Source organism: Idiotropiscis lumnitzeri, chromosome 22 (assembly GCF_059441095.1).
Source record: "Idiotropiscis lumnitzeri isolate Australia: NSW breed Sydney's pygmy pipehorse chromosome 22, RoL_Ilum_1.0, whole genome shotgun sequence".
Taxonomy (NCBI): domain Eukaryota; kingdom Metazoa; phylum Chordata; class Actinopteri; order Syngnathiformes; family Syngnathidae; genus Idiotropiscis; species Idiotropiscis lumnitzeri.
In genome coordinates, this window is record NC_142412.1 from 4,220,722 (window position 1) to 4,236,749 (window position 16,028).

General features: G+C 42.7%; 1 long non-coding RNA gene across 1 annotated transcript in view; it reads left to right on the forward strand.

Moving 5' to 3' along the window:
- LOC148316153 (uncharacterized) overlaps positions 1–2,404 on the forward strand; it is a 30,084-nt gene extending 27,680 nt beyond the window's left edge. The window contains exons 8-9 of the long non-coding RNA XR_015840333.1: positions 47–72; positions 290–2,404. This is a non-coding gene — a long non-coding RNA (uncharacterized LOC148316153). The remainder of the gene's footprint in view (positions 1–46; positions 73–289) is intronic.
- The last annotated feature ends 13,624 nt before the right edge of the window (positions 2,405–16,028 follow it).

Here is a 16,028-nt window from a genome sequence, read left to right on the forward strand (position 1 = left end):
CTTCTTTAATGACTTCAGTTGTTATTCTGTTTTTTCTTCTTCACAGATTTGGCCCGCTGCTGTCCTGGTCCAGTGAGTACCTCAATGACCTCCACCACATTGGGCCCGGGGGGCGGGGCATCAAAGTTTTAACTTGTCCCCGGCAATGCCGTTCACCTTGTGCTGAAAATGCATTTTCAGCTCGCACTGTACACATTTGCTATGTGCTGAAAAGTCCGATTGTACTCTGTGGCAACACACTGCCATCCTGGCAGCTGGTAATGTTCTCTTGACTGTGTTTGCTTTGCAGATTTGCAGTTTTCTACATTTTTCATCTGTGGATCAATGAGGAGTCAGTTCGCCGCGTCGGGGAGGTGGAGCCTGAGCGCGCGCGATGGGACCCGAAAGATGGTGAACTATGCTTGGGCAGGGCGAAGCCAGAGGAAACTCTGGTGGAGGCCCGCAGCGGTCCTGACGTGAGGTGGCGCAAGGGAAAGGAGCATATTTATTCTCTCTATCATGACCTTTTTTCAAATGGGACGTTAATCCCTCAGAAATGTAACGGTGCTGCATGTGACCCACAACGCCGCATCTCCGATTAACTGAGTTGTCAAACACATCGTTAGCTATATTTGTTGGTTTGTTGGTTAGAAAATCATTTCCAAAGACAACCGAAAATGGAGGATTGGGCCTTTGTTTTGCCAACATCACTCTAAATGTTGGGTGTTGAACTTCAGATTGGAAACGTACGGCCCAATTGAAACACACGAAGTGCATTTTTTCTTCCTTTTCTCTCCTCACTTCAAAGGTGATTTTTTTCTGCACTCAACATGATGAAAAGCTTCCTCTCCACTCAATCATTTTGCTTAAGAGCCTCCGGGTGAATTTTTACAAATTTCTTCTAAGTCCCCTTTCCAGCGGGGAACTTTGAAACATTGTATCCGACCGTGGAAGGCTGTTGGCGGGCACGGCGCGGCTCATAGCCGGCCCCCGGGCATCTATGAGGGCGACCTTGTTGAGTTGCACGGATGACTGTTTCGGGCCATGAGGATGTCATAATACGAAATTTGTCCTTTTTCATGAAAAGTTGTGGGAGTGGCATTGCACTGTTCGGCAATAAAACAACGCTGGAGGTGCGGGACGAGGACGAGCCAGCACTGGGTGCCGCAGATCCGCCGGCACTGTCCCGGTGCGCCGCTTTCTGTGCAAATGTAACCTGTTTAGTGGGCAGAATTTTGTATTTCATGGCCACAAATCAATATAAGGCATCGCACACAGTGCTCGCTGTAAAAATCGCAGTGTTAACCTCCAGCTTTTAATACACACAAGCTTACTTTATACAACAGAAAACTATTTTATTTATATAGCGCATTTCACATCAGCTGGACCTGTAACAAAGCGCTTTGCGTTTGTTTGGCCAATTTTTATTTTTTTTTACTTTTTTATATTTTGTGAAGAATAATGTACATTTTTCTCATAAATTTTATTTGTGGTAATGTTTCATCATCTATATGCATGAGGCAGAACTGCCCCCAACGACTGACCCATGGTCATGTACCATTTATTTGATGACGCAGATCTACCATGCCGGACAGGCCTTCAGGCTGGGTCGCTACCCAACCCAATTTGCACGAGATGACGCATTGCGATATCATCAAGTCCATACATCACTCCTTGTTTGGCTACTTCTATACAAATTAGTGTTAAACTATTTGTAGAAGAATGAAAATCGCTGCTAAATGTCAAGTATGAGGGGAGTTCGAGGAGCAGTTTCGCAATTTAAGGTCATCTTGTGACTGGTATTGGATATTATTTGCTTTTGTGGGTCACACGGCAAATTTGAGATATGAGCGCCGTATATGGTGACAGTGAACTCATCTCAACTCTCTTGCCGTCTGGTGTGCCCGAGCAGTAACCTTTGACGTAACAAAAATGTACCCGCAATCATGGGCAGGAATGGGCCGTAATGAGGACAACTGCGAGAGAAAACTGATGGACAGTAAAACATACCTTGCCACCAGGGGGCCAATACATGATGATCCCCGTGTCGGACCCACAGCCGGTTCCTCTGGCAGCCAGCAGGTCCATGGGGTTCAGCGGAGTAAGTGGGAATGGCCTCAGTTGTCTGAGGCCTCACCCTTTAGATCTTCCTCATGATCTAAACATCATGCATGTGTGTTCCCTTTAGAGCATCCCCAACAGCAACCTTTTTTAAGAAGACAAAATGAACCTAATACAAAATACGGCAGATATAAAAAGTCTAAACACCCCTGTTCAAATGAGGGCGAGGGGCAGTGATGTGTACGCCTACTTGGTGTTGGCATAGAAAAGGTCGAATATTTTATTGTCTCTGGTGTGGCAGGAGTTGCAAAAAAAAAAAAATGCACAAGCTTCAAAAACTACTTTGATACCAATTTAGGATTTTGCATGACAAGAGGTCGACAGCGATATTGGAAAAAGCTGCAGGAATTACTGGCAGATTCGGCAACCGGACTGTCGTTTGTTGAAGACGTTTCATCTTTAATCCAAAATTCTTCTTCACTTGAGTCATTTACTGCCATTGACGGCTAAATAGAAAGAGCGCACACTAGTGGTTGGACAAAGGACCGGTGACAGGAATAAATAGAGTAGTCTCCCCAGGAGTCGTGGGTTCGAATCCCGCCTCAGACAGAGCCCATTGAAAGTACCAAGCAATAACAAAGGAAACACGGTCAAGAGAGCATTACCAGTTGCCAGGATGGCGGAGCAGTCTAAGGCGTTGCGTTCAGGTCGCAGTCTCCCCAGGAGGCGTGGGTTCGAATCCCACCTCAGACAGAGCCCATTGAAAGTACCAAGCAAGAACAAAGCAAACACATTCAAGAGACCTTTATATAGTGTAGAAACGTTTGGTTTAGCTGTTATAACGTCGCCACCGATCGTGTCCGGGAGAACGTGCTCTTCCAGGGGACTTGGGGCCGTTGGTGAGCGCCTGGTGGCCGGATCTGCTCCCATAGTGCCTGGGCAGGTGCTCAGCCCGAAATGCAAACGTTGTCCCATGGGCTGACCACCTTTGGGATGGGCCAAAGGGCTCAGGTGCCCTGTGAGCCAAGACCTACAAAAAAGTCTCTTGGAGCAGGGCGGCGCATCCCTGTCACTGGTTTCCAGGAAGCAGCCCAGCGACGATATTATTACTCAAGTTATTTCTTATTTGATTCTAATAGCTAAATGAATTTCTGTGCAAGAAGAGAGCCGCATCGACATTTGTTGTTTCAAAATTGGCATTGAAGCACAATGCCCTTTTTCGTGAAAAGTTGTGGGAGTGGCATTGAATCCCAAAGTCCTACCAAGGTGCACACATTTGCAAAACTGTGCGCAAAGTATGCATTAAATCTGGGGTGGGCAAACCTTTTGATTGGCGGGCCACAATGGGTTCTAAAATTTGACAGAGGGGCTGAGCCAGGAGCAGATGGATGGAGTGTTTTGGTAACCTCACCTCATCAGAGAAAAAAAAATACATTTAATTTGAAATGAAAGTGAAAAAAAGCATCACAACAATATATATCTCTTTGAAAAAAGCACAGTTTTTAGAAAATAAAACATTAACAAGGTTTATTCACTTTTGCCATCATCCTCCTGCCCCCCACTGAGTCCACAGAGTCCAGGGAGTTGTATATATAATACTCATATAAAGTAAAGGTGAAAGGCAACAAAACAACACAATCGAAATGATGGGTCCCCCTGCTACAAAGCGTTACAATAAAAATTGGGTGTAAAACCGTGAATTTGAATTTCGTTTGAATCTCGTTTTTTCATATTAAATCTTTATAAATGTCTTTTTTTTCCCCAATGCATTCCAATGTGCATTTTCAGCTCGCACTGTACACATTTGCTATGTGAGGCATCAACCCCCAGCGGGCCTTCTGCACCCTCTGCCCGTTCCCCCGCGACCATGGTCGCATATTGCTCTGGACTTTGTAACAGGACTGCCGAACTATACTCGTTCTGAAGAACTCTCCTCAAAATCAGCATATTTTTATGTTTTTTTTGGGGCCCTCGCAGTTTTGATTGTGACATGCCAGGATGATGGTAAGTAAGTTATTAAGCATTTTGTCCATTGCGGCGAAGGAAATCTTAAGTGAAAACTTCGAAAAAAAAAATATATATATATATATATATGCATGCACACATGTGTATCTGCGTGCATGCATGCATGCGTGAAAAAAATAATACGTTTTAATAATAATTTGGTTTTTTTGTTATAACATGAATTTTACTCCGAGCCTGAGCTTCGACAGGTGCTGGGGTTCACTTGGGACAAACCCACTACTTGGGTCAATTTGGCCCAACTTTCATTGTTTTTGCAGCAAACAATCCCAACAATTGTAAATGGCAGTCAATTTAAAAACTGAACTCGGTTAAACTTAGGGGCCGCTTGGCACCGCCCGAACTATCGCCCGTTCGCCGCCATGTAGACAATAATTAGTGAGTTTTACCATCATGTGACACTCTGAAGAAGGCGAAAGACTTTCGTATTGTGACATGCTCAAGGCCTAAACACTCATCCGAGCAAATATAAGGTAGATTTTGTTAACATGCCCGGAGAAAAGCGGACGGCCAGATTACCTGATTGACATATCTTGGTTGATGTAGTAAACATCTCTGAACATGACTTTTCCGCTGCTCGGGCCCCAATAATGATTCGTTAAAAGGGCACCATGGAGTCTTTTCTGACTAATTTTCAGTCGGATTCGTCAAAAGGGCACCGTGCAGTACGTGAAAATTAAAATAAAAACAACCAAACGTTTCCAATGTAAATTTCCACCTTTATATAGTGTAGAAAGGCATCCCATTGTTTTTTTGGTCCCGTTTCAAATCGAGTCATGTAAAAAAAAATTCTTAACAATATGTTGCTCCCCAATAATCTAAAAACTATATTGTGATCAATATTGCATTTGTGGAATCTTGATGAGCCAGAAAAAAATTTTTTGTTTCCGAAATACTATATGACGGGGGCGGCCGAAAAAGAGTTGCTGAAAGTGCCTTGAAGTGCCACCTTGGCGCCGGTCAGGTGCGAGTTGGTGAGATAGAGCGTGCCGCAAATTCGAGCTAATTCTACTTAAAAACCATGCATTTAAATATTTTTATTGCGCCTTCTCGAAGAACTCCTTGCCGCAAACGTTGCACCTGAGTGGGAGTCAGCGAGGGGCCCAGTTGGACATGTTGGCTGGGTACAGTACTTTTATTCTTGCAGTATTTTTATCATTGCAGTATTTTCAATCACGGTTAAACGAAAGAGAAACTGAGCTATTCAATGCTATTTTTGTATTTTGAAGGAGTCGTTTTTGACAACTGTGATAAACGAGCATTTAAAAAGGAAGCACGTTGCGGCTGATGTGCATGGAGGGACGATCAAAAAGCCCCCCCCCACCGTTACGTCACCATAAAGCGTGGCTGATATGCCCTACGTGCCTCAGGATGCCTTTTTACACTCTATAAATGTGGAAATTTACATTGGAAACGTTTGGTTTAGCTGTTAATGAAGTTTCGATTTTTTAGTGCTGAAAATTCATTGTCTGCTGGCGCTGTACACCTTTTCTAAGTGTTGCAATATCTCATGAAGGAAATACTGGACAATCAAATTGGAGTTTTTATAACATGGTGGAGACACTTTTTTCCTTAAAACATTCCTCTTGGACTGTGGGGTTTAAACCTTGTCCATTCATTGCTCCATTTTTCTTCACAGTTGTGTCCTTTAATAATAAATGTTTGTTTTGTAACAGGTGCCAGGATGGCAGAGCGGTCGCATTCAGGTCGCATTCAACGACTTCCCAGGCTTCAGGATGCCTTTTTCCACTCTACACGATTTTGTGTTTCAGTGCTTGCCTAATTACACTTCTCTTCTAACAATAGACCTATATAGCCATGCGACGTGGTACCTTGAAGTTTGAATGCCACGAAACACAATGTCTACAATGAGCCGATACGAGTGCCCGTATCAGATATGCTGTGTAACAAAATTTTACCTACATGTGTTTCGAATTGTATTTTTTGACATTTGATGCGCTCTCCTCGCTTGCTGTATCGTTAAGTGTTCTTCCAAACCTGTTGGGGTGTACTTATTTATGTTGGCACTGCACAAGTTAAAGGTGTAACCAACATAAAAACCAGAGATCAGAGGTTATGATTTTTCGCCATGCCCGATGAGACTGCCAAGTTTGGTGAGTTTTTGTGCATGTCCGAACGCTGTAATGCACTTCAGTGATTAGCACACTTAGCGACCCCTTGTTCGCCCTAAAAAACCAAACTTTTAGAACAGCTAGAAAAAAATGTGTAGTTTACGGCATGCACAGAACAAAACATGCAGCAATGCTGAGACTGTGGAGTATAATACTGCGCTTGGTACTTTCAATGGGCTCTGTCTGAGGCGGGATTCGAACCCACGCCTCCTGGGGAGAACTCAACTCTGCAACCAAAATGTGATACGGCATTTCAAAATAAAAGTAGCCCCGCCCCCACAATGGACTTTGTGTAGAAATTATTATTGGGGCCCAGCTCAAGATGCCTGACCAGAAGTGTGACTGGTTTAATTTTTGTTGGTTGCTATCACTGTCCTCAAACATGATTTTTGTTTGAACAGTTAACAACCTCCACAATAGATCTTAAATAGTGGAAATTTACATTGGAAACGTTTGGTTTTTAGCTGTTATAAAAGTTTCAGGTAAGAATAAGAATAACAGTAATATTGTTGTTATAATATTGTTATACCTGTGAGATTTTTTTTTTTTAAACGGATCGAGGGCCTAAAGTGACCCGCTGTCGTGGCGCCGTTTAGCTGCTAACGCCATTAGTCCTTCTAGCTCCGCTAGCCGCGCTAAAGTTAATAGACCTCAATGACTCTGCACGCGGCACTGTGTGTATAACAAAATAATAACATACCCACGCCTCCTGGGGAGAACTTAATAATTTGTGTTTTATAAAATTAACCTAAAACATAATTGTCTGCTTTTAATGAATCAGTCAAATAGCAGCGGAGCGAAAAGAGAATCTCCAGGCTTCAGGATGTGGCAAAATTCGGCAGAGAGTAAGATCATTGTCTTGGGAGCACCACCAGGCCACGCACGCTGGCCGGAGCTCTGGTACGGTCCGAACCGCGCGAAACGTCGCCCCAAATCGTGCCCGGGGGAACGTGCTCTTCTTTGTCCACTCTCCTCTTCGCCCAGTCCAATTTGCTGGCTAACTGAGCCTTTTGCTCCAATTCGCAGCGCAAAGCCTCTGGCATGACCAGCTGATCGCCAGAAGCAATTTATCTCGATGGGATTGTTGTCGCGGGAGGGCTGAGATTGTATTGGTGTCAAATTCCTCCGTTAGTGGGCGGGCGGTTCCAAGCGGCCGCAGCACGCCTCCTGCAGGCAGAGGGCAGCGTAATTCGGCCTTAAATTCAAATAAAGGGAAGGGGTTCAACTTCCACAGATTTTGATATCATTCATATAAACGCATCAACAGATCCAATGAGTGGCCTCTTACCTTTCCATAGTCCGTGGTGAGGACCTCACAGACGCTTACCCGCCGCTTTGCCAACTCAGCCCTTTTTTATTTTACTACAAGCGCCGCAGCGGCCATTTCGATGTGACCACGGTTGCATCCATAAAGGAAATAACCGAGAAGGTATTTGCCACCACTTCGGATTTTTTTTTTCTGCTGAGTCAAGCCTGTTGACTGGTTTGCACACTTACTATCGGTTCCCGATGAGCAGGATAAGACAGAAGGGTTGTTAGGGCTCCACCAATCATTTGTAAAGAAGACGGGGCAATAAATAGATGAATGCTATACTGCAGCCTATTTTTTCTTTAATTGAAACAGAGAGAGCAGGGGTCAAGCAGGCACGAGAGCACGAGGAGTCGGGCGATCGGGGAGCGAAGCGTGACATGAGCCAGTACCACGTGAGGTGACGAGCACCGGTCTAAGCCAACAATTTCGGCAACCGTTGACCCAGTTCGTGTCTACCAGAAACCAGCCGGAAAAAAGCAATTTTCAAACAAAGAAATTTTTCATTTGCCTGCTTTCTCCATGTGTTAGCAACTGTTAGCTTGTTAGCATTTAATCGAAGTTAGACTTCTTTTGTCTGACTGAAACCTAACGAAATCCAAATGACTACATCACACTAAACCAAGCACCCCTACCATGTTTACCTCCAAAACCTAAAAACCACATACCATTGGCAACATTTTATACTAGAACTAAATACTGTAGGGCACCGCAAGCATTAGCGTCACCAGACTTTGGGATTGTGAAGGGTAGTGAATGATCCTGCAAGTTTAGGTTAAATGGACTTTTATGTTACAATTTACCAAAGTCCACGACAACTTCTTCCGGGACTTTCCCCCCAACTGGTAGGAGGTACTTTCAATGGGGAGAGAAGGTTGGAGTCCAGTGAGAAGGCTATATTTCTGAGAGAAAGCGGTCAATAGAGAAGAACTCCTGCTATGGTGCAGTCTCTCGAGCTACTTGTTGTCGCAGATTACCTGAAGCGGTGGAAGCAGTCAAAAAGGAAACTTCATTAACAGCTAAACACAGCTTTCTTATCTTCAAACAAATCTGTTATTGCCACACAACACAGATTGCCGAGAAGTATTGTATCTCTTACAATCCACAGTCTATATTTCGCGTCATCCTCTCAACCAAAGCGTCGTCCAGCACTAGAAGATACAGCAGCAGGTATTACTCCTCCTCTAAAATAATAAAGGCAGTACAATCATCACTTAATTTGACACAGCACATCCTCTTTATGGGGGATTTTAACAAATCCGACTGAAAATTAGTCAGAAAAGACTCAAGACAACCATCTTACTCTCTGCCGAATTTTGTGACGTTTTGGCAAAAGGCGTGGCTATTACGGTGCTGAAAAGTCAGATTGTACTCTGTGGCAACAAAAGCTCCGGCAACATGACTCAGATGATCCTATCTTCTCGAAGTTGTACACATTTGAGGATACTTTATATATATATATTGATTTAAAAAAATTAATTAAAAACTAGAGCTGCGAGCAGCTATAAAGGGTTAGCGAACTTGTTATGGTGGTTGAGGCGTGGTGGCTACCAAAACAATAGGGACCTCGCCGCGGTCGCTGCTCGCGCTGTACACATTTGCTATGAGAGGCATTACGGACGCCGAACGTGCTCCGCCAGAACTGGGACTTGTGGCGGACGCATGGCGTGCTCCGCCGGAACAGGGACTGGTGGCGGACGCAGGGCGTGCTCCGCCGGAACAGGGACTTGTGGCGGACGCAGGACGTGCTCCGCCGGAACAGGGACTGATGGCATTTATATATATATATATATATATATATCGTGGCGTTTTGACTCTCCTAATTCAAAAAACACTTGTAGGTAAAAAATACAACACAATGAAATGAACGAAAAAAACAGCATTAACTTGGGTTTGGTGAGCTTTTTAACCGTGCGTTCGGTGTTCCAGGTGCGTCCCTCTTCGCTCGCTTTGACTCGCCCCAATCGTCACACCCCCGTTCCCTATTGACGGAACGGGCGCTTTATAACCACGTTAAAGGTTTTTGGAAGCTGGTAATGCTCATCTTGACTGTGTTTGCTTTGTACTTTCAATGGGCTCTGTCTGAGGTGGGATGAGATTACTGCCTGTAGCATGCCCTCCGAACAAGGATGAGATTTTACGGATGATTTTGTGGTTAATGTTTGAGCAACATTTATCCATAACCGTGTAACCTTGGAACCTAATCACCGTATGAGCTGAAATGTGTTTCAAAGGCTGCAGTTTGGTGGGCTGAACTGCTTCAGTTAGGTTGATTTGCTATGTGTATATTTGATTTATTTTCATACTGTTTCGGTAATTTCAGTGTTTTCATTTTGTTCGATCACGGTGCGAGTCACGTCCGCTGTCTCTGTTTCAAAATGTGGACTGAAGCCGATCCCTGTGTCTAATCTCTGGCCTGGCGCTGTAGACTACAAAGCTTGTTCTTCTTGGCTCGTGATAGAAGCTCTTTGGAGTGAGCAGCTGTATTTAACTCCTCTCATGTCATCCCTCCTTGCTCGCTCTTTACTCTCCTCCAACATGAGTGTGATTGTTTTTTTTTCGGAAAAAAAATCATGTTAAGATGAGGAAGATTAGAATGCATAATATGTATATATGTAAAAAAGAAATTCGATCTTATGAAAAGCCTGTGGTGAGCTGGACGCCACTAAACACTGATGGTGAAGAGACCCGGGAAGGGTCAATCTGTTGAACAAAAGAGTAATGTACGGTTTGGTAAATTTCAATTGAGATAAAGTTCTCGGTCAAAAGGAAACCAAATTGGGTAAAGATTGAAGTTATATATACACGGGTAGAGAGAGAGAGAGTGAAATTCATGCTATAACAAAAAAAAAAAAAAAATTATTTCCTCAAAATTCACGGATAAAAAAAACAACAAAAAAAACCCACGTTGATCCCCACACACGAGGGGTCAGTTAGGAATGAGGCCAGATGCACCAGACGATACCAGCCATTAGGAGCCCGCATGCAATTCACTTCCCGGAAAGCTTTAAATTTTCACAGGTGGGCTGACAGACAGACGGCGTGTCGTCATGAAGCAGTGGGCTGCTCGGACTCGGACAACAAAAGCAGGCAAGCAGGAAGTGGAAGAAAGAAAGGAAGAGGGGGCGCGGGGAGGCGAAAGGGCCAGCGACGACAGTCGTCTTTCAGGACACAGCCTGTCCACAGTTCCGCCTCCTGGGGAGAATGCGACCGGTCCGTAGAGGCCGCGTTACCGCGTGGCGGTCGCAGTCAATCTAAACAGAACAAAGGGTAGACTGCTAGGAGCGATTTGTGGACATATTTAGACGCCGTGTCAATGATGGGCTCTGTCTGAGGTGGGATTGCACCGTGCATAATGGACCAAGGCCAGAAGAAACCAGGCAAGATTGATGGCCTCTCTGATCCAGCGCTGTTGTTTGTTCTCTTCGGTCAGCTAAACCAAACGTTTCCAAGCCCCCGTTCATATAGTATTTCGGAAACATAATATCGTCAAACATTTCAGAAAATCTCGAAACTGGAATGTGTCCGAACTTGCAACATTGCCGCGCTTCACTCGAACCGTTGGTAATGTGTACAAAGGTCAGTGGCTTTTTCCGATTATATTTGTGGCTCTGTCGTTATTCAGCAGTGGGCTGCTGTAAAAATCCGCCTTAAAACCTCATATTTGCTAGACTCTCACTAAATATGGCAAAAAGCCATGGCGATGCACAAACGTCGTCTGACGCAATGGGCGCTCCACCTCAAAGGGCGCATTTCATGTCGCTAAGTGAAAGCGGAGTTTTAACAATATCAGTGTAAGAAAAATAAATTATAAATTAAAAAAATATCAATTCCTCCATCCCAATTACCTTGCAGAACAGCATCTATCATTGATTTTTTTTAATGTGATCTTATCTTAACAGGGGTGTGTAGACTTTTTATATTGACTCTCCTGGCATACGACATATTTAACTTGACAAGTAGGACTATTGAATTGGTGTCACTTTTTGTTTTGTTTTTAACTCAGTAGAATAAGCGTGTGGACTGACCAATAGAATCTAAATCTGCTGGAGGATTGAGCCCTTGGTTTTGTTCAATTAAAGATGCTGTAACTTGACCCAGATGATCCTAAAATTTCACACATTTGATGATAGTCCAGGCCTGAATAAATGTTGCAGAGGCCAGGAGAGCTGAGAAGGTTTATGCATGACCCAGTCTTTGTGGAGGGTGATTTTATTCTAAGGCTTAAGGACAGCCAATGTTAACATGGACCGAAAGAGTCATGACTATTGCTGAGGTGAATGAGTGGCCATTGGGATTTGGTAGATTATTTCACATCTGGGCTTTGTGTTTTCCTTTAAATAGCGCTTAATCAAAGGCAGACGCTCGGCGGAGGAAACAGTGCATCCGAATAAATCACGAAGGAATTTTCGTTTGTTTTTATTCAAAACATGCCTCGAGTGCATTTGTTCATGGTTAGAGATAGTTGTGTGGAAAATGACCATCTCAGAGGAATTTTGCATCAATTGTGGCCCGTCAAAATTAAAGATATTTGGCTGCTTTAAAAAATGCTTGCCCGGTCGGGCAAGTTGCCCATAATTTTACCTTGCCCGTGGCCAAATTTCACTGCGGGTTCCTTGTTCCAGATGGCCCCAAATCGTGCCCGGGGGAACGTTCAAAACCCTCAGTGTTAGAAAATGTACTCCTGCTTCCCATGATTTCTGCATTCGAGGATGCTGGGATGGCGGTGTTCGTCATTAGCCATTCACACAGATGGACCCCACTCGCAGGCTTGTCCTCACCACCAGAGTCAATAGACCTCCATCAATATCCTCAAAGCAAATATTGCATCTGTTGCATTTTTTTACGCCTCACAGGAATCGGTGAGTCATGTTCAATTCAATAATGTGTGAGATGAAATAGTCGACACATAATTCACCATGGCAGATTCAGATTAAGCATAAGCGAAGCCTTTAAGAGCAAGATATTTAAAGAAAATATCAATTTGATTATTATAAAAAAAAGAGAAAAAAAAGAGAGACAGTGATTGAGAGAGTCGAGGCAGTTCTGTGGCGAGTAGTTGCTAATACGGCTTGCTTTTCAAAACAGACAACTCACTTTTGAGGAAGTTTCCCATCTCGTGGAATTGTAAAAACAAAAAACATTGGATTTCTGTATTTCTTGCAAAGCCGCAATAACAGATGAATGGGAAGGGTGATGCATATATATATATATATATATATATGTGTTTGCGATTTTCTAGGAATGCAGCAGAAGTGATCATTTGAAACTGCAAATACTGGCAGAGATTTGGAGAAATAAAGTGTTGCATGCTATGTTGTTGTTTAAAAAAAAATAAACATGATCAGTGTCTTCATTGCAATTTGTTATTTTTGCTTAAAAGATCATACCGATTGCTTTAAATTGATTAGATTAAATTAATTAATTAATTGTTTTATTAATTAATTAATTGTTTTATTAATTAATTAATGTAATTAATTAATTACTACTTAATTATCTTATTTGAATTTACAGTCTTAGCATTGAATGTTAACACTGTGAGGGTTAAAATAAATACTTTCAACATTTTAAGATAACTGACCAAGAATCAAAGGATCTGAAGAGAGGTTTCATAAGTTGAATTTTCTTATTTTAATATTATGCATCCTCTCGTAATAAGAGTATTAAGAATTTGGTTCTTGCATACTTGGGACAGTTACACACCGCGTCTTTGTGAACGGTTGTGGGATGGAAGAGGACCAATCAGTACAGACAAATTTGGTGCAACTGTTGCTCCCCATTGTTTTTAAATCACACTAATGACCCAGTTGGTGAAATCAATTTAAAATATTAATATTAAAATGTCTGTTTATGTGAGTGTGATAAATACGCGACTGCTATTGTTTTACTGCTGTTTCCCATTTGATGAAATGACCAGGTAGCGTTGGGTCTAAGCAACAATGGAAACATAGGCATGGGATGTGTCTTCTTGTCCAACTTTTATAACAGCTAAACCAAACGTTTCCTGAGCCTTTATGTTCCTTTTGGTCAGCAGTAGTTTTTGCCTTAGAATTCTGCCATGGGTGTCGTTTTTGCCCAGTTTCTTCCTTCGTGTCAGCTTGCAGTTCTGTAGATTCTCCCCTGGCTTCCTTTGTGACCTCTTGAATGAGTTGGTACTATGATCTTGTGGTCATTTCTGAAGGCCAGCCACTCCGGATGCGGGTGCCACTGGAAGATCCGGGGGTTCCCCATCCTAGACCACAGCTGGGGTTGTTAACATCATCCCGCCCTGAGGGGTGTATCCAGCCACCTCTTTCAAAATTATTAAAATGCTGTCATTAATCAACTTCATCGTAGTAGTAGCGCCACCAACTGGTAAAAGCTAATACAAGTTATTTTTTTGGATGTTTTTCTCCGTGCAACTCAACAAGGTCGCGCATATTCTTGCTAAGAAAATATTAGGGTTCCCCGCGACCCTGTACAGAATAAGCGGTGTGATAGGCGACAGGACGCCCGCGGCCCCCGCGGCCGCCAAGCACCCTGCCGGGTTGAATCCCCCGCGCGGACTACGCGGGCCCTATTCATTCTCCGTGGGCGTGACTGCTGAATAACCTGAAAACACGCCGGGGAATCAAAATGTATTTCTGGCATTAGCGAGCGTGCATACGTTAGTTGTGCAGCTTTTTTGAAATGGCTCGCCATGGCACTCGAGAAATGTTCAAAAAAGCAGCCCTCAGGAAATTCAACCTGGACAGGAAGCTGCTGATGGCCTTCTACCACCCGTCCATCGAGAGCCTGCTGACGTGCGCACCCCAAAAAAAAAACACTAGATAGCACTCATCAGGTTTTTGGTCTAATCAGAAGCACAGACCTACACTCTCTACTTAAATTACATGTAACGTTTTTTTCTCAATGAAATAAACAGCTTTGATCTATCATATTCGTTTGGTCATCACACAAATGATCAACAGAGCAAACATGCAATAACATGAAGCAATTATAAGTTAAATCAATGACAACCGTGAGACGAATGAGATTTGAGAGTCAAAACCGGTGCCGTGCTCAAGACCAGATCGAGACTCACAAGAGAAGAGCAACAATTTGGGATGTTGAGACCGGGTCCAAAAAAATTTGGCTAATAATAGATAGAGAACCATACACTTTATTTTGAAGAAATGACACCAAAAAGTGTTATTGACACTGTGTTGACACTGTGTTGCTGAATACTGACACCTGGAAAACCTGATGTTAAAGAGAAATGAGGGCAGATTCGGAATCAGCGGCTGCGGGCGACATAAAACGATGTCGCGGGCCAGATAGTAAAAAATGATATTGATTGGCGCAAGGTGTATAACTGAATTCAAAATGGCGAGCGGGCACCCATGTGAGCGATGAGCCCGTGAGGATGAATGAAGGCTCAGGTGTAGACGGATGACTTTTTAATTACAACACGTTGCCGCCGACTCGTCGTCATCAGCGCCGTTGACAAAAACAACACCGATCTCAATAGCCACGCGTTTAAAGAAAGAAAAAGTTTACATAAACACGTCGATCATTCCAAGTTGAGTTTCTTTTGCCGGAGCATTTAAAAAAAACAAACATTTTTTTTACTTCATTTGCATTTTACTAAAGACTTTGACATCATTCTGTGATTAGTGTTTTGTATATATAATAAATATATATATTGTAGAAAATATTATTACTTTTATTATTATTATTATTATTATTATTAGGGCCTGAGCAGCGACCGCTGCGAAGTCCCTATTGTTTTTGTAGAAATTATTATTATTATTATTTTTCCCTCTGCTGGAAAGCAAAACATTGTCAGGAAAAACCTACTTGTTATTTTTTTTGCTATTAACTATTCTTAATTTCTAACTGAAAAAGAAAGATTTTAAAAGTTGTGCTTGAGCCAACCTCTCGCCCGGCTCCCGAACCATACTTTGCCCTGCACTGATTTACCAGGGTTGAAATATTTTTTTTTAAATTAAAATTAGCGTTTACTTCGTTTTTTGTTTTGTTTTTTAATTAAAAAAAAAAATCCGAAACAGTCTCACCAATTGCGGCCATTCTGATGCGTGCGTAATTTTATTTATTTATTTATCTATGTATTTATTTATTTATTTATATATTTTTGGATGATTCGGCGCGTCCTGACCGCCCCCCATTGTTCACTGTAGCTGTTCGTTATTGTAAATAAAGAAGTTGAATTCTACGGGTGGCCTTCTCATTTCCGGCATATATAATTTTTTAAAAATAAAATATACGTTGGTAAAACCTTGTAAAAGCTAAATGGTTTTGCAATTTTTGTGACCTATGCATATAGGCATATACTAATGAATTGTATGCAAGATTATTGGCATGAATGCTTTCCCAAAATGACTGTTTAACGTTTTAACACGGTTGTCTGTCATACAAATGCAAAAAGAAGTTAACCATTACTTCAAGTGGTGGAGAACGGCTTGCTAATGTAATGCTCTCTTGAATGTGTTTGCTGGCAACTGGTAATGCTCTCTTGACCATGTTGATAACATGCAGAAGCCGCT